The sequence below is a fragment of the Sturnira hondurensis genome, unplaced genomic scaffold, assembly GCF_014824575.4.
Source record: "Sturnira hondurensis isolate 20B ecotype Veracruz unplaced genomic scaffold, ASM1482457v3 Scaffold0009182, whole genome shotgun sequence".
Taxonomy (NCBI): Eukaryota; Metazoa; Chordata; class Mammalia; order Chiroptera; family Phyllostomidae; genus Sturnira; species Sturnira hondurensis.
This window is the reverse complement of record NW_028081813.1, coordinates 1061511-1087262: the sequence shown is the minus strand read 5'-3', so window position 1 is coordinate 1087262 and position 25752 is coordinate 1061511. Positions and strand designations below refer to the sequence as shown.

General features: G+C 46.5%; 1 protein-coding gene across 1 annotated transcript in view; it reads left to right on the top strand.

Annotated features, from left to right (window-relative positions):
- The window catches only part of CA10 (carbonic anhydrase 10 (inactive)), a 447141-nt gene that overhangs the window by 258849 nt on the left and 162540 nt on the right, over window positions 1–25752 (top strand). The gene's annotated exons all lie outside the window — the stretch shown is intronic.

Sequence of the window (25752 nt, the reverse complement as noted above, 5' to 3'; positions counted from 1 at the left end):
GTCTTACCTTTCAAAATTAAAAAAAAAATCAAAACACTGAGTAATTAGCCAAGGACTGTGCATCCCTGATTTCAAGCATTGCTGTCTTCTGCCAACAAACGTTGCTGTGTTATGCCAACCACTGTGTGGGGCACAAATGTTAAAACAGGATCTCTGCCTTCAGGAAGCAGTTAGTCAGGGGGCAGAAAACAGAACATGAAAACAAAACAACTTCATGATTCGTGGATGTCTATAAAGGGCACAGTGGTGGTAGGTGGGAAGGAGGGATCCCATCTTTGATGGGGGTTGTGGACGAGGGAAGGCAGCTATAGGGCCACCAGAGGTGCCAGAGAGCTAAGCCACAGACTCGCTTGAGCACAATGTTGAGTGTGTTTTCCAGCCACCTTCAGTCTGAGAAGTACAGGGTGTATGCGTTGACACATTTTCCATGTCAAGAGAAGGGAGAATTTGCTCTGTTATGGAGCGTCTCATTGAATGTCTATGAAAGTTTTCATAACGCATCAATCATTCTAGAAAGTCGTTTTCAGTCTTAGAAACAAATAAGAAGGCTCTTTCATGCTGAGTAATAAATGCAGTCAGCTCCTTGTGACGGTTAAGCAGCCCCACCCCCTGAACCTGAGTTAGTGCAGAAGTCCCTTCACACAGCGTTTCTCAGTGTCTGAAGCTATAGCCCTACCAACAGCCATATTTCCAGGGGAGTTTGGAGGCAAGTGGGAGTCGATTTAGAAGGCACTGGTTCTATCGGGATCTTTTCCACGGTAGAATAAATCAGCTAAGACATCAAGGATATGTATCCGAAAGACCTAGACTAGAATCAAGACTCAGGCAAGACAATTCAGTGACAAATGGCCCAAAGTCAGAACCCAGAGCCAGGAGCCCCCTGACTCTAGCCTGTCCTTAGCTTAGGAGACTTAGAGGAATATCCCCTATCTTGCTGGGGCTTCAATTTTTAAAAACCTGTTAATAAATGTGTGTAAAATGACTGAGTGAATGGATAAAGGTAAGATAAAGATTGTAATACCTGCACCACTTACTTCAGAAGAGTTTTAAGCAAGGTAATTACCTTTGAAAAGATAAAGTGTTTCAAGACACTTGCATTCTGATTTTTCAGTCAGTGGTGATAAATATCTCTTTAAGGGCTTCAGAGTCTGAGAATACACAGATTCTTTTATCATTCAAATTAGTCCTTGACCGGGAGAAAAGAAATGATAACTTGAAGAGCAGGTATTACATTGCACTTCTGTTCGATAATTAGCTGGCTAGGATCCCCCCAAATGGAGCACCCTGGGGATGAGTCTCAAAAAAAAACTGGACGTGGAAAACTATGGACAGTCTTCAACGGCACCGAAGTAATGACAATCCTAGTCCCTCATGTTAATCTACTTGACGTGTACAAAATATCTTACATTCTCACATTTGATTATGTACGCATGAAAGGCACTATTTGCTGAAGTAATGGTGTTGGCTACTGCTTTCAGGACAGCGTTATCGAGTGAACCAAACATACACTTTGAAACAAAAGATGCCTGGCTTGTATCAGCTGCATGGCCTTAGTCAACGCATTTTATTATTTTTTAATATTTTATTTATTTATTTTTTAGAGGGAGAGGAAGGAAAGGAGAAAGAGAGGGAGGGAAACATCAATGTGTGGTTGCCCCTCATGAGCCCGCAACTGGGGACCTGGCCTGCAACCCAGGCATGTGCCCTGACTGGGAATTGAACCAGCAACCCTTTGGTTGGCAGGCCCCCCTCCCCAACTTGATCTACTGAGCTACACCAGCCAGGATTAGACAAAGTATTTTAAAAGCCCAAGTCCCAATTTCCAGTCAATGGTGAAATGGATATAGCCTTTCATACCCAACATCATAGGTGTTGTAAGAAATAAGTGAATTTTTTCATACACATAGCGTGTGCCAAAGGGCAAACCCTCAGAAATGTCGGCATTCCTGCCTTCCTCCCCAGCATACTTCGCAGAGTAGGGTCCATATCAGGTGCCGTGAAAATACTAAAAGAGGACACTCNAAGAGAGGGAGGGAAACATCAATGTGTGGTTGCCCCTCATGAGCCCGCAACTGGGGACCTGGCATGCAACCCAGGCACGTGCCCTGACTGGGAATTGAACCAGCAACCCTTTGGTTGGCAGCCCCCCCCCCCCAACTTGATCTACTGAGCTACACCAGCCAGGATTAGACAAAGTATTTTAAAAGCCCAAGTCCCAATTTCCAGTCAATGGTGAAATGGATATAGCCTTTCATACCCAACATCATAGGTGTTGTAAGAAATAAGTGAATTTTTTCATATACATAACGTGTGCCAAAGGGCAAACCCTCAGAAATGTCGGCATTCCTGTCTTCCTCCCCAGCATACTTCGCAGAGTAGGGTCCATATCAGGTGCCGTGAAAATACTAAAAGAGGACACTCGTATTTTCTGGAAACTCAGCTTGCCAAAGAAAGCTTTACCAAGGTCTTCTAACCTTATTCTGCTTCCCATGCTTCTTCCTTGATGGCTTCTCCTGAAGGCTTGGACCTCATAGAGCGCTAACCTGAATGCTTGGAGACTTTCTAAGGCGTGAGTGTGTGTGTGATCTGACCTCAAACCAGGAGTGTATACGTTCCATTTCTTACAACATTGTAAATGTTCGCCCAACGTTTCACCTCCCAGCTCTTCTCCCCAGCCTCACATCCCCCTTCCCTCCTTCGCTACCCCTTTACTCTCTGCCAGGTGTTTTAATCCTTGGGTAAAATCCTCCAATGAGAAAAACTAAATATATACCATGAGAATTAATACGTAAGACAAACTGCTTCTCTTTCATACTCAAGTATGTTCACCTTCGGGAAGGATTTCCTGCGCCCTGTCAATCCTCACCCCACCAGCTGTCTCACTTCTTTATGCCAGGACAGTTTTCTAACATTTGGCACAAGTAATGTACTATTATTTTTCCCATGGTCATTTTACACTGGGAGCCCCTGGGCCCTAGTGCCCACAGGCACTGCACAAATGCTACACTGCAAGTGAACGAATGAACGGAACTCCTGTGGTTTTCTCTGCCGATGTATGTTTCACTGCCTCGTGGGAATGGCTGTGGGCAGGATACTTGAAGAGAACCCTGCAGACCAGTGTGGAGAAGACCCGACTCCCCCATGTGCCATGTGCCCTGTCCTTGTGCTGCCTCATCCCTGACCTTCAGCCACCCGTCTATGTCTGTCTCCACCCTGTGAGCTCTGATTGCAAAGAAGGAACCCAACTTCTCCACTGTGTCAGCTTTGCCAGCGTGCTGGGTCCTGCTACCATGTTCAACGTGTTTTTTATACAAAGTATCTCACTAGATTCACAAAGGGATTGTAGGATCTTGGGAAGAAGGAAACCTTTTTCTTTATGGTATGTTTACCTTGGCCAGAGAGAACGACAGGTGAGAGAAGGAGAGCCGACCTGCAGACTGTAGAAAGATGCCTTTGGCAATGTCAACCACGTCGGCAGTGGACCTATTGATGTTTGCTTCTCGTGGTTCCTTCTAAATCCATAAGTGAAAAATACGTGTTGAAAACCTGCATGGAGGTGTGTTGATGGTGGCTGGGGACCTATGCCCCTTACATCTTGTGACATCAGTGGCCCAACTTGATGACGACCCTTTGGACAGTGTAATTTCACTCCATGAAAACTTTTTTCCTTTCTACTCCTGCGTGTCTTTTTCCTCCTCCTCCTGGGGTTTGATCACCCTCATCATCGACATGGTCATTGCTTTGTTGGTACTCTTCCTTCCATCCCTGTTCCATCGGGCTGATTCTTACCCAGCTTTCTGGCTCCAATGTCCCCTCTTGCCTCCCTCAAAACTCCTCTCTGTGCTCCAGTAACGTTCCGTCTATTACACCTTTATGGCACTTAACACTAGCACTGCCCATTCACTGGGCTAAGTGGCTGATTCTTCACCTAACTCAAAGGCATGTGTTATATGTTAGATATACTTTTATATAAAATATACAAAGCACTTAGAGTACTGCCTGCAGGCAGTAAAACTCAATAACTATTAGGAGTCATTGTTGTTGGTAACCCCCCTCCCACTGTTATATTCCACGGCACTTAGGAGGTACTAAGTGAATGCTTTTTTTATTGAATTGGAAAACAACGACAACAAAAATGCCCTTCACGGAAACCTAATTACATCTTGCCTTATGCTAGCTTGGCTTCAGTGCCAGTGCTGGACTCATGGTGTGGCAGAGGAGGAAAGCCAGAGAGTGGATTGGGAAGAGCAGGCCACAGCTAGCTGGGGTATTTAAACACATTGTCAGCGGACTGCAGTTCCACTTCTGAGGGGCCACGAGGCAAATCTTGACTCACAAAATAGACGAGTCAAGGGGAAGTGGCCTGTATGCTCAACGGTACATATAGTCCAAGGCAGAGCCTCCACCTTGCCACCTTCTCTCCCAAGATCCTTCATATGTCTAGTACGTGTTACCCTGGGTGATTGACTGCTCTTCCAGTTGAAGGGGCTTACCCCCCGCCACAAGTTGGAGCTAACATCATCCCAGGAATAAACATCCCGTGAGGAACGAGTGTCTAGCTGCATAATGTTTATTTACAACTACTTGAGAAACTGAGGCGCAAGACCAAACTGCTTTTGCCAGTCTTGTGAGAACTCCAACTTGACCTATAAAAGGATGGGGTAGCAGGAGAGTGGGTCCCGCTGCCAGATCACAGCCTCACACTGTGCCCAGCTGGACACCACTCTATGGCAGAGGAGAGGATGGAAGACGAGTCTTGCTAGTAAATTTCTGCTCGTAAATGTCCCCAATAAAGTCTGCTTCTGCATAACACTGAGATGGCTGCCATTACCTTCCACCCCCATCGAGGACTCCCCTTCATTTCCTCCATCGCCACACAAGATAAGTGTCATCAGCCCCTTTTAGCAGTCGAGGAATCTGGAACTCAGCCAATTTAGGACCGGAAGCGAGTGGAGAAGCAAGGATTTGAGGCCAAGCTTGTCTGACACCAAAGCCGTCGTGCCTTGGCTACCCGCCTCCTGTGCAGCTACCCCTCCCCATGAGGAGGAAGATGATGTGTTACTAGAGGAGAGGATTCCGCTCCCAACCTCTTGCCAGCCCCAAATACATAGGTTCTGCTGGTCTCTCTGAGCCTGCACTTAAAAAGGAAGTGAAACATCAGCAGCCCAACTTGATGATGATCCTCTGGACAGCAAGTCACATCCTTCTCTTCTAAATAATTGCCATTGTACAGGTGAGGCTTTTCCGAAGCACGAACAGGGCATCTAAGGGAGGAGGCAGCTCCGTGAAAAGTATCTATTCTCTCCCTGTTTTTCCATGAAAACGTGGAAAGTGCTCTGTGCAATTTCATTCCTGTGAAATTGGAGGCTAGGCTAATCTCTAAATCATTCTCATGCATCATATACTGCATTTCAAAGGGAAAGAACATGCATTAAAAAGATTTGTTCAATCTTAAACCTGCCTCTGAGCATCCAAGATCAATGTAGAGGCTGATTAAGCTGTGCTCTATAGATTTCTGCAGTCAAGTTCATCAAGGTGCCCATTTCTCTTCCTCTAATGATGCTGAACCCCGAGCTCTTCTCTGAAGTACTTTAATTTTCACTTGGTCACTGCGAGAAGACAGCGACTTAATGAACTGCAAATAGGAAAAGAAAGTTACATAAATCATCTTTGTGTCCTTTTCTATGGTCTTACCGTGCCTGTTCTTTCAGCATTACAGTGCCTCCAGTGGCTTCTCTACACCCAGCAGTGGAAATTAAATTATAAACCACATTTTTGGCAATTACGTAGCACACCAATAGAAACATACAATAATTAGGATAAATAGCAAAGATGAATTAATGTTAACATGGCACAATATTAGTTTATCTTATGTTACAATAACTTTCTCCCAGCTGATTCCTGTTGGATCTTTTATTATTTTTTTCCTTGTCAGAGATTTATTTTTTTTCATGTTAGAATTTTTTAGAAAATAGTTGTTTTTGTGTGTGTGTGTAATGTATTTTATCAGGCAGATTTTCACAAAGTTGACTTCCAGGAAGGGAATGACTAACTATCCAGCCCTCTTTTAACTCTCTAGCAGACAGTCCTGCCTTTGAAAATGATAAGATAATGAGTTGGAGGTTTCAACATAGCTCTGTGTCTTAAAAGTGGCACTGAAAATTAAAGTGAAGTATTAATTAAAGATTAATCAAAAGTGCTAGACCTCTAGTAAATCCAGTGCTTTTTGCTTCAATCTGAATGGCCCAATTTGAAAGTGTATTTCAATTTAACTAGAATCTTAATCAGCCAGCTAGAAGTTGGGAGAAGAAAAGAGAGAGGAAGAAAAAGCAATAATCCTGAGGGTAAATGCTTAAAAACGCATCAAAGCCTTTTGAAAAATAAGCTCTTAATCTGTGTCATGTCGGAGGGGAAGAATGCTGATAGGAGGTGAACGGTGTGCATTGGTGTCTCCTGGCCTCTAAGGTGGCGGCGTTAATGAGATGCACCAGTCAGAATGGGCAACCTGCTTTCCAGGAGAACAAGCCACTCCTGCTCATGCCCAACGGGGAAGCTGGAGACCCAAAGGCATTTACGAGCATCTCCTAGTAGAGACTCAAAGGGAAGGACAGAGGAATCAAACCCACTGGACTCCAGAGGGCCTAAGTCCAGCAGCTCTCCCTCCTGGAAGGGTACATTTTTCCCACCCCAGAACCTCCCAGGAGGCTGGTGTTGCTGTGCCACTATCTCTCACAGAATCTTGAATCCACAGGACTGAAAAAGAAGGCAGAGGTGTAATAGGAGACATGAACAAAATATAGGGAAGGTATGGGGCAGCCATAGTGACAAATGTCCACTAGACTGAGACAGTCACATACCATAATGTCTAAAGCCAATGTCAGGCAAATATTCTGTTTCTTGGCTTTCTACTCTCCATCAGGTGTTGGCTGCACGCTGGCCTCCTCGCCAAAGCAGAGTGTCAGCTTTCTATGCCTGGAGTACCTGCAGCCAAACCCTGCAAGCTCAGGGCTTTGCAAAAGCCATATAATAGGATGAAGTCCTGGGGTTCTCCAGAGTTGCAGCTTACTGGCATCAGCTGGTCATAAACCTTTCATGAATAAGGAGAACAGGAGAGACAACGCATAGACGAACAGGATTGTAAGGCTGGAGTGGATCTCAGAAATGGTTTCTTCAAAAACACAACCTTCTTTCTAAATCAGGTGCAGCTTAAAGAGAAGGAAAGAAGAACGACAAAAACATCCCCATTCTCCTATGCGTTACTATCATGCACTCTTGCGTTAAGGGACTGCTCTGAGACCCTCGCCTGCTCCTCACCCTCAGTCACCTCTGTGCCCTCCCTTGATTTCCTTATGTCCACATCAACCCTTTCTCCTTTTGGACTGTGGTCGTTCCTGAACCTCCTAATGAGAGTCTCAGTCACCTTCTGTTCTAGGAACAAACACAGGCTTGGAAATCAACCTAGCTTGGATTCTGGTTCTCTCTGAACAAGGCCTTAAGCAAGACACTTGCCTTCCTCAACTGGTTTCCTGGCTTATAAAATCAATGATGATTGCAGTGACTTCCCTGGGCCGCTGTGAGAGTTGAAATGCTAACCTGCTAATGAAAACATCTAGCCCAATGCCTGGCACGTAGCAGGCACCTGAACAGATGTCCGTTCCCTTCTCTGTCTGTGTGTGCCCTTTGTGGTTCTTCTGGGATTGCATTGGTTTGTCATTGCAAGTGTCTCTCTAGCGGCTCCTTTTCCTAAGTATTATCATGAAGCATTTAGATGGATCTCCTTGCTGCTGTCTTTATTTGCATGGAGCTGACTTTGCAAGACGTCACCAGAAGCATGCTTCGAATGCCCTCCGGAATACCACCTGAGCCCCTCACTGCTCTTTGCAGCCCAGCCCCTGACAGTTAGCTGCACACTGACAGTGCCGGAATTTCTTAGGAGCAAGAACTGAGGCTTCAGCAATGGTGCATATAACGAATATTTACAGTCACCGAAGCTATAAACTTGGTAAGGAATTCAAACGCTTTAAAAATTAAAGAGCCAACCGCAGGGAGACGGCAATGGGCTGTTCAGAGGATTTGGAACACATCCGTGGGGGGCAGTCTTTGAATAACACGAATCTCTCCTGCCTACAATCTCCATGGCTGTAAAACTTCTTAGACCCTCGAGCAGGGCTCTGTGTGTCAGGAAAATCAGGGAGAACCAAGAGGAGCTGGAGAGCAGTTCTTGAAAGGGCCACGTGATAGGATTCTGGTAGCCCTCCTGGGTCCCGTACGGGCAGGACTTTCTAATGTAGAGGCTGCTGGCGTCTCCTATAGGGCCCCCTGGCTGATAATTGGCATAGGGCTTGTACTGTGCTCTGAATCTGCAATTTTGCTCATTAAAAATAATCGCTGGATCCCTGGCCCAGTAAAACAGAGCTGAAAAAAAAAAGGGGGAAAGAAAACAGCAGCCGCTCAACTCCTGCTCTGAGTGAGGCACTGGACTGGGCATCTAGACACACATTCTCATGTTTAATTCACGTAGAAGTGAAGGCCTTGAGTAGGTGAAGCAGTGAGGGTCCCAGTAGGAAATGATAACACACTTGAGGGGTAACCTGAGGAGGGTTTGGTAGAGGGACTATGCCCATGGGCATGTGGGAGGTGGGGGGAGAAATCCTAGTGAGAGTACAGTGCCCAGCACTGGCTGTCACTGTTCTTAGACCTGAAGGGACAGGTGAAGGACAGCCCTGGGTACAGAGGGCTGCCTTTAGGGGAACAGTGGCCTCAGTTGAGGAACACAGTGAACCCAATGGGACCCTGGGGGTGAGGTAGCGGGTAATGGAATAAATTCCCTGGCCCCAGGCCTCTGCCTTGCTCCAGCCTCTTGCCAGGGCCTCTCACTGGCTAAACCCAACCAGAAGCCAGGGCAGGGAAGCCGAGGATGAGCATAAGCCTTGAAGAGCAGAGGCGGGTGAAAAGAATGGACGCAGGATCCAAGGGTAAAGCAGGGTATCCAACACGCGCAGGGCTCTGAAGGGTGTCAGAATAGGGAGTGAGCTCGGGGAAATGCACCCAAAGAAAGCGCGTTCACCTCTTGACCTCCTCATCGCATTAGCGCTTAGGAAGCCTGTCCAGATCTTTTCATTTGCGGTCGCAGCAACCCTATGAGTAACTGTCCATATTTTACACATGAAGCTGCCCTCCCCAGACCCGAGCTTCCACAATCTGGCTGGGACTTGAAGGTGCAATTTTCTGGAACTAACCTGGTGCTAAATCCACCATGTGAACGACACGCCTTGGCTGACGGTATCCGGAAGGGTCGTCTCTGCCACAGGACATTCTCGTCGCTCACTCACTGCCGCACCCTTCAGGAGTGAGTGCCTGTCCCGTCCTCTGCATCCGTATAGCACTTTATAGTACTTTCCGTCCACCAGACGGAATGGTCGTGAAAAGCCACGGCAGCTTGTGGCCTCCTGGGACCCGAGAGGCCCCTCCTCCCGGGCAGGTCCCATATCCTCCACTCTCTCCGCAGCGTGTACTATGTGCTGTCGTGCACAATGCAAAGACGAATTCCACTCAGTTGGTTAAGAGAGGTCACACGTGTTGGGGTAAAAGGACAGAAAAGTACTTTCAGAGGTGGAGAAATAAATGCTGCGGGGCCTCTGGGAAGGGCAGAGTGCTGGTAGCACATCCGTGAAGGCAACGTGGGAAGGCAGCCTTTCCTCTGAGAGGCCCACGGGCAAGACACTCCTTCCGGATGTAATGCTTATGGAATTAAGAACAAAAATAAATATGTGCACATGTAAAGTACATGAAGTCTAATGAAATCTAGTGTGTAACAGGGTTGGTATACCAAAGCTGGGATTCTGGAGTCAGACTGTCTGGGTTCAGATTCTGTCTCTGCCACTTGCTAATGAATAGTGTGACCCTGGGCAAGTTACTCAGCTTCTCTGTGCCTCAGTTTCCTCCCCTGCCACAGACAAGACCAGTACTATAAGGACTTACCTGCTAGGGTTGTTATGAGGACTATGTGAGTTATAAATATCAAGAGCCTAGCATCGAGTACATTCTTGATTAATAATTATAATGCTATTACAAGGATGTTCCCAGAACTAAAAAAAATACTAATTTAATTTTTAAAAAGTTTGAGAAGTCTCAACACCTGATTCAATGCCACCTTCCTTTTGACACACTCTTTGAGGATACATCTTCAGCATTTTTTACCCATCCTCTACTTCTGTTCTTTTCTTCCACACGTGGACACACAGTCGGCAGACCAGTGCAGCCAGACCCTGACTGCAGCCCAGCAAGCACCACCTGCGACATGGCTAGTGATTTCCATTTTGGATTCAGTTAGATTAGATTAGGTGCCTAGACTTGGCTCGTTCATTTCTCTGTTCTCCACCGAGCGTCACAAAGTACTAAGGGAAGTGCAATGAAATGGCCCAGTAATGGAGCAACAGGGCGGTGGGGACAGGGGTTCTGACAGGCCGCACTGGTGGTTGGTGGGCGGCGCCAACGCCCGCTTCCCCGTGGTCACTGCTCGGCGAGGTGAGGGAGTCCGAATCCGTGGAGTCGGTCAGCGGCACGGCAGTGCGTGATGGATACCACACGCTGGTTTCTGGCCAGCCTACCGCGGACTGTAGAGATCTGTAAGACACATGAAAGTGAAAACGATTCGAGAGACAAATACCCCAAGGTCCGGGAGCATGTGAACAAAGGCCTGGGAGGAAGACGTGCCTGAAGAATAAGATTTTCCACACATAGCTGTGAATAGCGCAGAGAGTAGGAACCAGGAGAACATCAGTGTTTTAAATAAACATGGAGCAGTGCTGGGCTAAACCACATTGGAGCCTGAGGCAAAAGGCAAAAGCAGTGGTACTGATCCTTTCTTGATTTTTAATTTTGAAGGTTTGTTTATCATGGGGTTTTGGCATTCGAAGTCTTTATTTTTCTTAAATAGTGCATTGAAATATTATTTATTTTTGATTACTGGATTTTTGATGTCCCCCTAAAACTTTGCTGAGAGGGGTGCTGTGCTTGCCTCGCCTTTGTCCCAGCCCTGCTAGAGTGTAGGTGGTGTGAAATGATGCTTTAAAAATGTGTCTTTGGTGCTGACTGGTGTGGCTCAGGGGATTGAGCACTGGCTTACGAATCACAGGGTCGCTGGTTCGATTCCCAGTCAGGGCACATACCTGGGTTGCTTGCCAGGTCCCCTGTGGGGGGGGGTGCGTGTGAGGCAACCACACAGTGATATTTTTCTCCCTCTCTTTCTCCCTCCCTTCCCGACTGTCTAAAATTAAAATAAATTTGAAATCTTTAAAAATTAAAACAAACATTAAAAAGTAAATAAAAGAAGTGTCTTTGAAGTCACTTGGCCTGGGACCAAATCCTGGCTCAGGTTGACCCTCAGCCTCATCCTGAGTGTAGTATTTCCTTGGGTAATTTACTTTCCCTTTAAATGTTTGGTTGCTTCCTCAGTAAAAGGCTAATAAATCCTAACTCATGAATTTGTTTACCCACCAACAAATATTTATTGAGCACCTACTATGTGCTTGAGGTATAGGAGATACAGCAGTCATGAAAACAAAAGTTTCTGCTCCTCTGACATTTCATGAGTAATGTCCAATCCAAATAAATAATTCATAGGTAGCATGTAGCACTCCCCACAACCATGCTACCTGTGAATTATTTATTTTTCTCACAAGAAAAATAAAGCAGGTGAGGGGTAACAGGGTGATGGCAATAAGAGGGTGAGGTAAGAGACAGGACTTCTTTAGAGAGGGGTTATTTAGGAGAATAAAGGAGATCGTTATCTCCGAAGTATAGCACAGTGCCTAACGCACCTTAATGTCTTCATGGATAATTGTGTATCTCAGGCAGAAAAAGATACGTTTGGAAGGGCAATGGCTACGGCTATACTGCCACGTTTGAAGCTGAGACTCCAGAATTCTGCACAATTCTACCATTGCGTGTGTGGACTTAGCATTAACATGTCAACAGCAGTCTTTATGGTCAGGTTCAGCTCCGGGAGCACGGAGATCTCTGGCCCTGGGGCCCTGGAGGTGCAATTATTGACAAAAGCTTCCCCCTCCTCTCCCTCCGTGGTGAGCACACCGGGGCTTCACCCTATTCCTTACAGAGAGAACAGAGGGGAGAAGACCAGATAAGCTGCAGAAGTAGAACAGGTGAGTAAACAAGAACACAGCCCCTCGGTCACTTGTCTACCAGAGTGAACGTGATTCCTTTCTGCACAGCATCCAGCCATGGGCCGAAAACATCAGCAAAGCTGTCGCCCTTGACTGGAGCTGGAGGGTCCACTCCAGGGTCCAGGCAGCATTCCTCCGGCTTCCCTCGGGTCGGCTGATCCGGCCTGGCCCTCATGGCCCTTGGCCAGCCCTCTGGATGGGATCATTCCTGGCATTTCACCAACTCATTTCACGGTGTTTGGGTTCCAGCAAAGCAGCATGTAAAGAAAGAAATGAAAGTTTCCTTTCCTTCATCTGGACTTGTTACGCCTGTCACAATACCACCAAGGAAAACAGGAGTAAAGAAAACAAAGTATGGCCCAGGTTGGAAAGACCAAGGCTCAGGAAAAGGTTTTTTAAATCCCTCAGTTTATAAAATCTCTAGTGAATTATTAGGAAACAAAAGAAGACAGGGCAGGGGAGGGGAAGGCAATGGGAGTCAGCTGAATTTCCTCCTTAGACCGTTGGGGAAAGTATTCTAGACTGCTTTTCATCTAGAACTGCTTAAACTTTCCCAGTCGCATCATGGTCTTTCATTCCGTTCAGCCTTTGCATATAATTTTTGGGCTCTCCTGTGAATGCATTCTCCCCCCGCCCCATTTTTAGCTGGCCAATACCTTTCAATTCTTCACAACTCAGGGCAGGTGGCCCCTTCTCCTAAAGGTACTCATAAGTCCTCCTCTTCTCTGACAAGTCCTGTGAGATACCCCTTCTCTGTGTCATTGGTGTACCAGCCTTTACACTCTATTTATCTTTATTGAGCACCTACTGTGTGGGGGGCACTGTTCTACGTGTTAGCAAGACATCGGTAAATCAACAAACCACCACAGAGCTTCCCTTCTATGGGGGGATCACAGTGAACAGCTAAATAACTGACTATATGTGCAGTGCCATTAAGTCCTTTGAAGACAAATTAAGCAAAAAGGTAATAATAATGGGATTGAGCAGGTGCCCTCTTGCACAGGGCCATCAGTACTGGCGATGTTAATGCGAGCTATGACCTGAGGCCTGAAGAGAGTGAAGGAGTAAACCTCATGCCTATCTGCAAAAAGGATAGTTTAGGCCAGACTTAGAGGCAAAGGATCTATAAAAACTCTCAGGTGGGCATGTGCTTGGAGGAGTCAGAGCAGAGCAAGGAGGCAGATGTGTGGGCAGAGCTCCGGAGAGGGGGCAGCAGAAAGTCACCAGGGCCAGGAGGCACCTGGCCATGTAGCCTGTTGTCGGGGCTCCCGGTTTTATTCTGAGTGAGATAAGCCACTTCGGGATTCTGGACAGAAGAGCGACATGTTCTGACTTTCATCTACACAGGTTCTAGCGGGAGTGGGGGGTGATGAGAAGTGGTCAGACTCATGACACATTCTGAGGGTAGAGCTGACATGAGTGGCTGGTAGACTGACTGTGGGAGGTTAAAGATGGAGAAGTCAAGGACGGTTCCAAGGTTCTGTCAATATTCATGAGACATGGACTTTCCCTTTTCCCACCTGCTTCATGGCACGTGGCCTCCTTCACGGTGGTGGAAGATGCCCCTGTCAGTGTCCTTCTAGACTCTGGGCTCCCCGAATGGCAGGACCTCTGTCCTGGATGGCTCTGCCAGTTAGGACAGCACCCAGCACCCAAATACCCAACCTTCAGCATCTACTGTCCATGTGCATTAGATGTATAATACACATTTGAAAAGGAAGAATTTTAGAAGGCATTAATCAGCCATAGCCCCTCTACTTACTAGCCTGACCTGGGAAAGATAGCCTCAAAGTTTCTGCGGATTTTGCTGTCCAATGACCACAACTCAATTATCCCACCGAAAGCAAGGCTTCTGTCACCAGCTTGTGGTCAGTCCGAGTAATAACTGATGTAAAAGTTGACTATGTGTATTATCTGACATAACCCTCACATCAGCTCAGTGAGGTGGTCTGGTTGAGAAGTAGCTCCTATCCACATTTTATAAACGACAAAGTTGAAGCTTGGGACTCTCGAGACAGTTGCCAAAGGTCACAGCCCATAAGGGGCAGAGGGGGACTCAAACTTACGTCTTCTGACTGTAAACTTGAGGTTTTTCTCTCCTACCAAGGTGGCTTTGGGTTAAGTAGTCTTCATGGATAGGTGGACGTGTTCAAATATGGTTTAGGCTAATGGAAATGAGTTTAAATTGCTGTATCAGAGATTTTATCTATTTGAGAGATATGAGAAAGAACTTGCCCAATAAATAGAACTGTCTGATATTTAGGAAGAACGTGATAGCTTCAAACTATGAATTCAACATTGTACAAGGAACTTGGGTCCAGGGAGGGAGTCCCAAGACATATGAAACAAGATCAAGAACTTTATATTCCATCGAATACAACGTGACAAATATTGGCTGAATGTCAGGAAGGAGGCCCATTACACACACCCCATGGTGTCGATGCAGACTGAGAACATTCTAGGGGCTCACCACTGAAGGCAGTGTTACATGGCTGTTTCAGGTCCAGGAGTCAGACTTTTTAGGTTCAAATCCTGGCTCTCCCAGTTACTACTGTAGGACCTGGAAAAAGTCACTTAATCTCTTTGAACCTCATCTAAAAAAACAGGAATGATGGCAATGACCACTTTATAGAGTTTTTATAAGGATTAAATGAGAAGAGGCATAGGAGAACTCACAGAGTAAATTGTCAGACAAGGACAGAGAGGGGAAGGAGGGAGGGAAATAGAGGAATCACCTCCAGTAGTGAGTGGGATTTGAGCTGCGTTCTAGAGGCTGGATCCAGATGTAAAAAAGGGAGACTGGGGGGACTCCACTGTACAGGCCCCCCAATGTAAAAGAAACAAAAGTACAATAGGGCACCCAGAGGCCTAGCCCCGCCCCAGTCTGCAGGCTCCGGGTCCACGGGGGAGGAAGCCCTCCTTACTGTACTTCCTCCTAAAAGGGCTTTGGGGTCTTAGAAATCAGCTGGCAAGTTTCTGTATTTTTTGGTTGCAAATCTGCCAAGTAACTTCAGAGGGTGACTACCTTTCAGTTCCATTAGTTCATTAGCAGTTTCTTAATGAGGCGGATTAGGCCCAAACGTCTCCCACCTCCACAGGGCTCTGCTGAGAGGTCAGTTGTGCGCAAACCAGGGAGCCTGTGACCTCCACCCACAGCTGAAAGTTCTGCGTCCTGGGCCTCCACCTTATCAAGGCTTAACTCTTAGACACATCACAGTTGGTAAGGATTTACAGTGGCCCTGGACCCAAAGCCACCAAGTGCTGGAGACCAGCTCTGTGGTCCGAAGAGGGCTGCCACCATGGGCTTCCCACGAGCAGATTAAATCAGAGACCCAGGGTCAACGTGGCTGGAAAGAACCTTAGGAAGTTTACGTTGTTTATGGGTGATTTCCTCAGGACTCACACCCACTGACACCTGAACATGAAATAAATACGTAGTTAAACTCTCCATGAGCGATGTCGAGGGAGAGGCCTAAAGCTGCAGTGGTTTTCTAGAATGCAATCATTCTCAATCGTAAAACTGGGCGGATAGCCATGGATACTGATGCCCTGTTTTTTGGCCTCCTGTATGTGGACCTCAGGATGACACATCACCACTTTTTTCCTGCCCCATGAGAAGATGACACAAGGAGGTACCTGATGTAGGGTCCTTACCTGAGGCTGCTAGAACAATCACTGTAATGGAGTTAGCACTGATCACATCTTACTGTGGGCCGGGGACTTCATTATACGTGCTTTACCTACATCATCTCATTTCACCTCTCAACACCCTGTGTGACAGGCGCTGTATCCCTGTCTCACAAGCAAGAACATGATGTCTCTGTAGGAGGGTATGGAAGGAGCCCAAGGCTCCTAGTTTGTCAGTGGCAGAGGCCCCATTCAAACCCAGGTCTCCTTCAAGCCAGAGCTGAAGGGTGCAGCATTGTACACCTCCCCCACCCCCCCACCCCCCATGAAAGGAACACATTGATTGTGACTTCTGTGCTTAAATAAGCATCATCGAGAAATGGGCGCTCTGAGCAGGTCCCTGCTTCAAGAGGCAACAAAGTAATGCGGAGAACAGGGGTCCCTAGGAATCAAAGACCAGAGCTCCGACCTCAGCTCCCACAGCCGGGTGACTCAAAGCAAATCACTCTGCCTCCTGGGACCCCTGTTTCCTCAGCAGCCAACAGAAGGATTGGTTTGGAAAGATCTCTTCAATTTCCTTCTAGCTCTGGCATCATAGCATTCTACAACATGCCAAAGAAATGGAATCAAATAAGACGTATTTTAAAGCAAAAGACAAGCCAGATGCTCATTTGGGCAGCTGTCAGTTTTATGAGTCTTTAAAAAAACAACACACTTTTTTTTAAGTGCTGAAACTAAAAAAAAAAAAAAAAAAAAAAAAAAGCCCTAACCAGTTTATTTGCTTTCTTCTTTAAATAAAAGCTAAATTACCCAGTGAGGTAGGATCAAGATTATAAGTCTGTTTCGGCAGCTGAATGAACTGAGGTTCAGAGACGTTAAGTGACTTACTTGGGATCACACAGCTATTCAAGAGCCGATGGCAGACAAGAGTTCACCTGATATCATTCGAAAGACCATCTGGACTGGATTACGGAAGAGGCCTCGTACTCAGTAACCACATGCCCTGCACAGAGATTCTTTGGTAATAATGTGAGTGAACTATGAAGTGATGGCGGTGAGAACGATGACAGAAAGTAGTGCTGGGCGTGGAGCCAGCTTGATTAAACTCTCAGCCCAGGTGGTGAACACACAATACAGTAAATATACCGATGACACTCTGGTTTCTCTTCAGATCATATAAATCTTTCCCCTTTTTGTACAGATGATGTGTTATAGAATTGTACGCTTGAAACCAATGTAATTTTATTCACCAATGTCACCTCCATAAATTCAATAAAAAATTTTTAGAACATCACAGCCCTGCTACTTACTAATTATGCTCTCTCAGGCAAATCCTGTGACTCCCCCACTCCCCACTCACCTGCTTCTTCCTAATAGTGTTTTGAGGAACAGTAGGGGATGGTAGAAAGCACTCGCCCACTCTATGCTGGTTCCCATACTCCCTTCGCCTCTTCTGACTCCATCACCTCATCTGTAAATTGGCTGGGATCGTATCTTCTCTGCTACATTCAGTTTAGGGAGCAGGTTACACCACTGAAAGGACATAGAACGAACTGCCCTTGGCCTTCTGCCCCATGCCCATCTCCCAGCTGTGAGGATGTCTGGCCACCTCTCAAAGGGAACAACCACCCGTGTGCTTCAGTTTGTTGAACCAGTTCCAGCAAATGCCAAAGGAGCTGCTGGTGATTCTGGCTTGGAATCCATGCTGTGTGTGCCCTGGTGCCCTGACCCCTACCTCCCAACTGCATCGGAAAAGGGTAGCATCTTCTCAGGCTTCTTATCCTAAAGAAGACCTGCAACTTTTCCATCCCCACTACCACCTAAGTGGGAAAAGCATGGCCCAGGGCAGGGGTTGGCAAACTTTTCCTTAAAGAGCCAGGTACTAGCTACTTTAGGTTTGTAAGCCCTGGGTCTCAAATACTCACCTCTGCCATGAAAGTGACCACAGACAATGCATAAACAGGGGGGCCTGTGCCCCCCCCCCCCGANTTCCCCTTTTTGTACAGATGATGTGTTATAGAATTGTACGCTTGAAACCAATGTAATTTTATTCACCAATGTCACCTCCATAAATTCAATAAAAAATTTTTAGAACATCACAGCCCTGCTACTTACTAATTATGCTCTCTCAGGCAAATCCTGTGACTCCCCCACTCCCCACTCACCTGCTTCTTCCTAATAGTGTTTTGAGGAACAGTAGGGGATGGTAGAAAGCACTCGCCCACTCTATGCTGGTTCCCATACTCCCTTCGCCTCTTCTGACTCCATCACCTCATCTGTAAATTGGCTGGGATCGTATCTTCTCTGCTACATTCAGTTTAGGGAGCAGGTTACACCACTGAAAGGACATAGAACGAACTGCCCTTGGCCTTCTGCCCCATGCCCGTCTCCCAGCTGTGAGGATGTCTGGCCACCTCTCAAAGGCAACAACCGCCGGTGCGCTTCAGTTTGTTGAACCAGTTCCAGCAAATGCTGAAGGAGCTGCTGGTGATTCTGGCTTGGAATCCATGCTGTGTGTGCCCTGGTGCCCTGACCCCTACCTCCCAACTGCATCGGAAGAGGGTAGCATCTTCTCAGGCTTCTTATCCTGAAGAAGACCTGCAACTTTTACCTCCCCACTACCACCTAAGTGGGAAAAGCATGGCCCAGGGCAGGGGTTGGCAAACTTTTCCTTAAAGAGCCAGGTACTAGCTACTTTAAGTTTGTAAGCCCTGGGTCTCAAATACTCACCTCTGCCATGAAAGTGACCACAGACAATGCATAAACAGGGGGGGCTTGTGCCCCCCCCAAAAGCACTGCTTACACACACGATGCATCGTCGTTGGCCGACCTCTGGCTCAGGGGAGCAGTCTCCCTCGGCAACGCACAATAAACCCTCGATCTGCGGCAGGTTCCACCCACTTTCTCTCTCCCCTTCACTCCTCCCAGCCCTCCTGTGAGTGGATACAGTTCTTTCCAAGAAGTTTGGAAGCCAGATTTAGAACCTCAGAAAGGCTCCAAAGGGTTCATCACCGTGTCAGACTAAGCTAACAATGGTAACAAACACTCCCAAATCTCGGCAGTTCAGCACAAGAAAAGTTAATTCCTTGCTCGTACTGTGGCCCAATAGAGTTGGCAGGGCCACTCCCCCCGCCCCATGGGAGGGAGGATTCTGACCCATCTGCAGACCATGCGTGGCTCTGTGCCTTTCTGTGCCTTTCTGTGCCCTTCTGTGCCATGAACCTCTCTGCAAGTCTGGTACAGCCCAAAGGCCCCTCCCTGAAAAATGTTCAAAATAAATAAAATACAATGCATAGAATTAAAATAGAAACTAATTTCGAAATAGTTATCAAAATATTGAAATGAAAAATTATAACATAGTAACGTGTGTGCTGCTTTATTAGTGTATTATTAAATCGAGGTTCTAGCAGCCACTCTGAAAACTGTTATAATTACAAAGTAGTGCTGAGCAAAATGGTATTTTGAGGTATTGATGTAACAACTGCAATGTGATACGAAAATATCTCTGATTTCCATTGGAAAAGGAGTCGCAGGTCCCATGAATGCTGCAAGGGTTTGGTGCTCGCTTGCATACTTGAAAAAATAAAAAACACTAACTTTCAATTAGAGGTTAGTGAAGACACAGGTGTACTTTCCCTCCCAAGTTCCAGCACCCACAGGCCTCTCGGGCATCCAAGGACCCACGTGTTAGAATCCCGGATCCATTATCTAGGTGGGGCCTCAGAATCTGCCACTGGTATCTCTGCCTTCAGGTCATGGGACGAAGCAGAGAACGGACAGGGGGCCTCATGGACGCTGGGGCCAGGCTGAGAAGGTGGTCACAGTCTAGCACCAGGTACTAAGTCACAGGCCTTCCCCATCTGTCGAAAGGGCAGGGAGGGCCTTATTGTGTGGACTTTATCTGTGTACGCAGAGGGGAACGAGAGGTACAGGCCGTGAGCCCCAGAAGTATCTCTCACACTGCGGGGCCCAGATTTGAACCCTGACTTTAAGACAAGCTCTCTGCTCTGTGTCCACTGCCCTACACTGCCTCAGTAATTTGGCACACACTCGAATCTCTTCACTTCCTGGTGTCCAGGGTTTCTCTCCATCAGCACTGTTGACATTTGGGTCAGAAAAATTCTTTGCCATTGGGGGCTGTCCTGTGCATGATAGGATATACAGCAGCCATCTCTGGCCTTTACCCTCTAGATGCCAGGAGCACCCCCTAGTGGTGAAAGCCAAAACTATCTCCAGACACTGCCAAATGCCCCCTGACAAGAGCATACAGGTGGACTGCCCCGGATAGAGAACCAAGGTTTCAGGGCCCTTACCTAATGGTGTTTGGTGTCTGGTGTACTGCATCTGGAACATTCAGAACAACTGAGAAAGGAATAGCAACAAGCCCTCAGAAGTTACGGTTATACAGGCGTGGGGAGAAGTAGGTTTACAGTTGTTCGTCTGGAAAATAATACAATAATTAATAAATAAATGATACAAGAAGAAACTCTGTCATTTGCATACTCACAACTGTTAGCCTATTTTTGCCCACCCCTGTATTACATGATCCTTTTAAAATTGGAAGACTGGAGCAAAGAAGCCTCAGTACACCTTCTCCCCAATCTCCTTTCCCTGTACCTTTTGCTGAATGTTTAAGAAGGAGTACACTCCCGGACATGTGGAAGCCTGGGCTAGTCACACCATGATGTAAAGTTAGCTTGGCACCAGTATTTCATTGGCAACAATGATATTCACTTGCCAAAGCAGACAGACCAATAAAAGGAGTCAAACATACTATGAATAGAAGACTGTAATATGTTTCTGCGAATGACTGCCTATTGACTCAGAGACAGAGGATCAGCTCTGCCAGTCACACAACCTTGATTGAATTGCTTGTCCAGACCATGCTAAAGGTCATGTCCACAACACACCAGCTCCACAGAAACCTACTGTCACAAAATACTAACAGATATTTAAACAGGGAGGTTACCTTTCATATGAATTCTAGCAAATAGAATAAACAAATAGCAAACAGTTTGAACAAAATTAAGCAGACATACTCACTGCAGGACTTATCAGAGCCTTTAATGTGCCACGCACCTTTTTTAAAAATGCAATCTTTACTCTATGTTTTTCCATTACCATTTAGCACTTTTAACTTCAAAATGGGGGGCATAGCATGCCGAATTTCCCACTCGATGTTTTTGGTCACAGAGTATTGTCAGGGGCCAATATGCTCCCAGAAAGCACTTTACAAAATGCTGCTGGAGCCTCCAAAGGTCTCAGCATCCTCACCCTTCACACAGGGGCAACACTTTCAGCCTCACAGGCCTTACAGAACAACCGGGAGGAGAAATTGGGGACATGCCGGAGAGAGTGCTTTGTAAAACTCTGAAGAGTTATAAAAGTTTAAGAGGCCATTATTAATGCATACTTATTAATAATTTACTAATGATAAAACCTTGCCTGCCTCACTTGGATGTCAAATTGATGAATGTAATCATTGAAATAACGGAGGCCCCCAGAGGTTCAGGTCTGGGCCAAGGTTGAGCAGCTGGAAACAGAGTCACAGCACAGATTAATTAAGACGGCAAATACAGAGGCACTCGCAGCTCAGGAAGGCACTCTCTGTGATGCCGGTCATCACTGTTGTCAGGATGGTTATGATTTGGTCTGTCAGAGGAAGCCAGAAGTGATGGGGAGAGCGTGCTAGACGGAGTTGGAACTAGGCTTGCACCCTTCTGCCATCTACTCAACTTTTTTAAGCTTTGTTCCCCCATCTGCCGAGTGGGGGGTTTATGCAACACCTGCCTTCCAGAGTGGGCAGGAGATTTGGAATACTCTGTAGGGTATTGGGATTGGTGCAGCGGGACTCTGGTGTGGGCAGGGAGGGCATTCATTGAGAGGAGAAAGGTTTTACTCACACCGTGCCATTGCTCACAGCTTTATGGAGAATCCTCTGAGGCTACAGTTCTTTGAGGGACAGGCATATGCGAGGGCAGCAGGAAGAAGGGGCATGATCCTGGACCCCCCGCTGAAACATGCCAGTGAGCACACAGTATAAACATTGACCTGAGGGTGACCTTCGAGGTAGCATTGCCCGGGTTCTGAGAAGGGCCCGGTCATCTATGAGGGCTCCATGCTGGAAGGGGAACTTGGGCAGACCACCTCCCACTTCTCACCCAAGTGCAGGCCTGCGCCCTCACACAGCTTCAGATCTCTGGCCCTGACCTGGGCAGCCTGGGTGAGCCGTCTGGGTACGGGGCCAGCCAGTGCCTGATGGCAGTCAAGACAGTGGTGCTGACGTCTCCACATCCTGATAAAATGGCACAGTTGTGTCTCAACATTGATGTGGTGCTTTAGGCTTTTGAAGTGTTTTACAACCATCAATAACCTGGACATTAAGGTACCAGATGGTGCATTGCAGGGGCCTCTTCCTTCAGAGCCCGGGGCTCTTACTTCCTCTCCTGGTGGCGTAATTTTTGTTGTACATGACTATCCATTTAATCGTTTCTATCTGCCCTATGCTTTTCTATTACCAGATTTAGTCTAAGCGAATTAGGCGGAAAAGTGTAAAAAGTAAATAAACTTTCTGTATCTTTATTTCTAAGCCATCCCTGAGATAAATTTAAGGCATGCATTGTGCTTATTCTTAGTTGAGAATGCTGAGCTACTTGGGAGCTTAGCAGGGTCCCCTTGTCCTCATGGCTCTTATCAATGCTCTGAGGCCACCAGGATTCCTGGAACTCTTTCCTGCACTTCCTGGTACTCAAGGCAAAGGCCAGAAATCAGCCTGGGAGCAGGCAGGCCCCAGGGCGCTGTAAAGAGAATCAGGAAGGAATACCTGGTACCTCAAAGCAGGCCTCCTTAGTCACAGGAAACCCAAAGCTTGATATGTTTCATACTGGTAATTAGAGGAAGAATTCAGATAACCAATTCCTTTCTCTGTTAGCCTTCTTGTCACCTAAAAGTTCTTGAATCTTGTTATCTTCTTATATAGCCTTGCAAGGGAAATGGGTTTCCAATCAGGTAACATGGCTAAAATATGAGACAGGCTATCGGTTCATTCAGATTTCAGGCTCAGAAAGGCCCAGTCTGAGACAGCCTTCCAGTTAGTTCCTGCTGATCTCAAGCCTGTTGTTATGCCTCAGGGCATGGCCTCAAGATTTGTGAATTAGGGTAGCAGTGGAGTGCTGATTTACCCACCAGCTGGAGGGAGGAGAGAAGCCTTGATCATGTTTTTGGCCAATTTCCATGGTGTAAATGCTTCCGCTCTGGCCAATTTCAAGCTAACAACAGGACATCACTACGCATGGAGACGGGAAGAGACGTACAGCAATACATCAATTTTTCCTATTTCCGTCATACAGATAAAATCAATGCTCATCATCTCCAGAGCAAAGATAGTAGTAAAATGTAGTAATAGCATGAGGAAGGTAATGAGTTTTGAGGGTGCATGACTGCTGTTTCAGAACCATTCAATTTAATTAATGGAAAGCTTACATAATGTAATTGTTCATAACGATGCACTGAACAACCAGCTTCCAAAATTCCCATAAATGTGACAACAGGCTCTCACAAGTGGGTTCCCGGGGCTCCAGCCCCTTGTTGTTAGTTACAGCCTCTTAACAATGCCATCCCCTTCTCGCCAGACACCTGCAGAAACCTATCTGCAGCTGAGCGTGCCAGCTGTCTGGCTCCTTGACACACGCCAGGTGTCAGGGCACTCCCTCCTTCCAGTGAGGGAGCATGCATGCCCTGGGAGATCATGAGGCATCCCTGTAAGAGGTGCTGGGAAGGCTTCTATGATCCTGTGCTACGTGCTTTGGAGGTGCCTTGGAGGAGGGTTCGAGGAGGCAGGGCCCGGCTCTGAACTGTGCTTTTTCAGGAAACAGGGGAAATCCTAAGATTGACTATGCTTGTAAGTCTTGTCTGTAAACTGGAAGAATAAAGCTGGATTTGAACTGTAATTGGTAGAGCACCATCAGCGGGAAGGGGGGGGCACTAGCCAGGAAGGGGAGGTGTTGGGTCCCTTTTGCAGTTTGAGCAGTGTTCGTGCTTTTGGTCTACGTTCCGACGTGATTGTGGAGTGGTCTTTTCTTGGACCCATCACAGTCATGGACTGGCCTTCTTTGCTGTGGTCCATGGAAGTGTGTATATGCATCAGAAGAACACCAAAGCCTGGCTGATTGCACCAGCTCCCAGAGACATCGTTCCATGCTGCGACACTTTCTGAAGCACTGGTTGGAGCGTGTCATATCCCCACTGAACACTCTTCAGTGGGGCTCCTCTGTCCTCCCAGTATGATGGAAGCTTCTGCGTGCTGCTGGAGTCTGGTCCTTGTCTCATGTTTAGCCTCGTCTTTAGGCACACCCTGTGTCCCACATCCTGGCTCCTCTCACATTCTTCTTCTCCACCACGTCTTGCCTGTGCTATCCCCATGCTCTGCAAGGTACTTTCCCTTCCCTCAGTCCTCCCACTTCTCCTCTGACTCTGGAGAGAACCTGCTCTTCTTTCAAGGCCCATCTCAACTGCCACCTCCTGCAGGAAGCCTTCTCTGATACCCTTCCCCCATCTTTTCCAAGCTGGGAAGTCTCCATGGTGTTCCCATAAAACCGGTTCATTCGACAAGTATTTAGTGTGTGTTTATTTATCCAGGCTCTGTGTCAGCTAGGAATAGGACAGACAACAGTCCCTGTTTTCTTGGATTTTACATTCTAATGGAAGAAGATAAGCAGTAACTCTTTTAAAAGCTACAAAATAGGAAATATAATACTGATAAAAGTTTTGTATCGATTTAAGATTGGGTTTTATGGGAAATGACGGAATGACTCCCTCAGAGTGGGCCTCACTACAGAGGCGACAATCCGAGGCTGAAATTTGGACGAATGAATCGCCTGTTCCATATTCTAGCTTCTTTATCTCAGTAGGGGCCCATTTTCCTTATGAGACTATAAGGTCGTGGGATCACCCCCAGCCTTTTTGAACTGCTGGAACGTTTTCTTTGTCATCTCCGTGTATCCAAACCTCACTCACTATGAGGCCCAGCGAGGCGGTCCCTTGTCCGTGGAGGCTTGGCCAGTCTTGCAGCATCCATGGCCTGTGTCACACGATGGTCATCCGTACCAGGATGTCACAGGAACAACTTAAATCCCAGCTCCAGGACGAACTTTTCTGAATGTTCTCCACATCTGCCCAATGGGCATGCTCCCTTGAGATAAAGGGCTGTATGATTTTCTTTCTGCATAATGTACATACAGCCCTAAGGTTGTATCTTGTTTATCTTTGGAAGCCCAGTGCTAAACACAGTGCCTGGCACATAATAGCTGTTTGCACGCATTTGTGGAAGGACCATATCCACTTTCCTCAAGGAATGCTTGGGGGTAATTGATTTCAAGTATCAAATAGGAAGTAGGTCAAAATAAACTCTTAGTTCTTATTCTTACGTTAACCTCCGTTTTTCCCCTGTTGCTTTTGTCCCTTTTCTTTACCCTGTTACATCTTTATTTTATCTTGCATAGTGCTATAAGAAGCCTTGGACACAAAATTAGGGCTTAATAAACCTCAACATTCTGGTTTATAGTGTTACTAGGAATATGAGACACACAGTTCTGAAAAAGAGTCAGAAAGTACACCTCAAAGGTATTGAAAATTAATTTGCTTTGTCTTCAAAGATATTTTAAAACTATAAATACAATGTATGCTCACTAAAGAAAATTTGGAAGATATGTAGATAAACAGAAAGAAACACAAAATACCCTAACTTTCCTATCTAAACATAATTACTATTGACATTTGAGTATATATATTTTTAAACATGTAATTTTATAGTTACAACACACTCTATGTACAGTTTTACTTGCTTTCCAAGCCATTGCCTAATTTTAACGGCTGCATTATATTCCCTTTGGTGGATGCACTGTAGTTCACAGTCCTTCCCGGTCATTGGACATCTATTGGC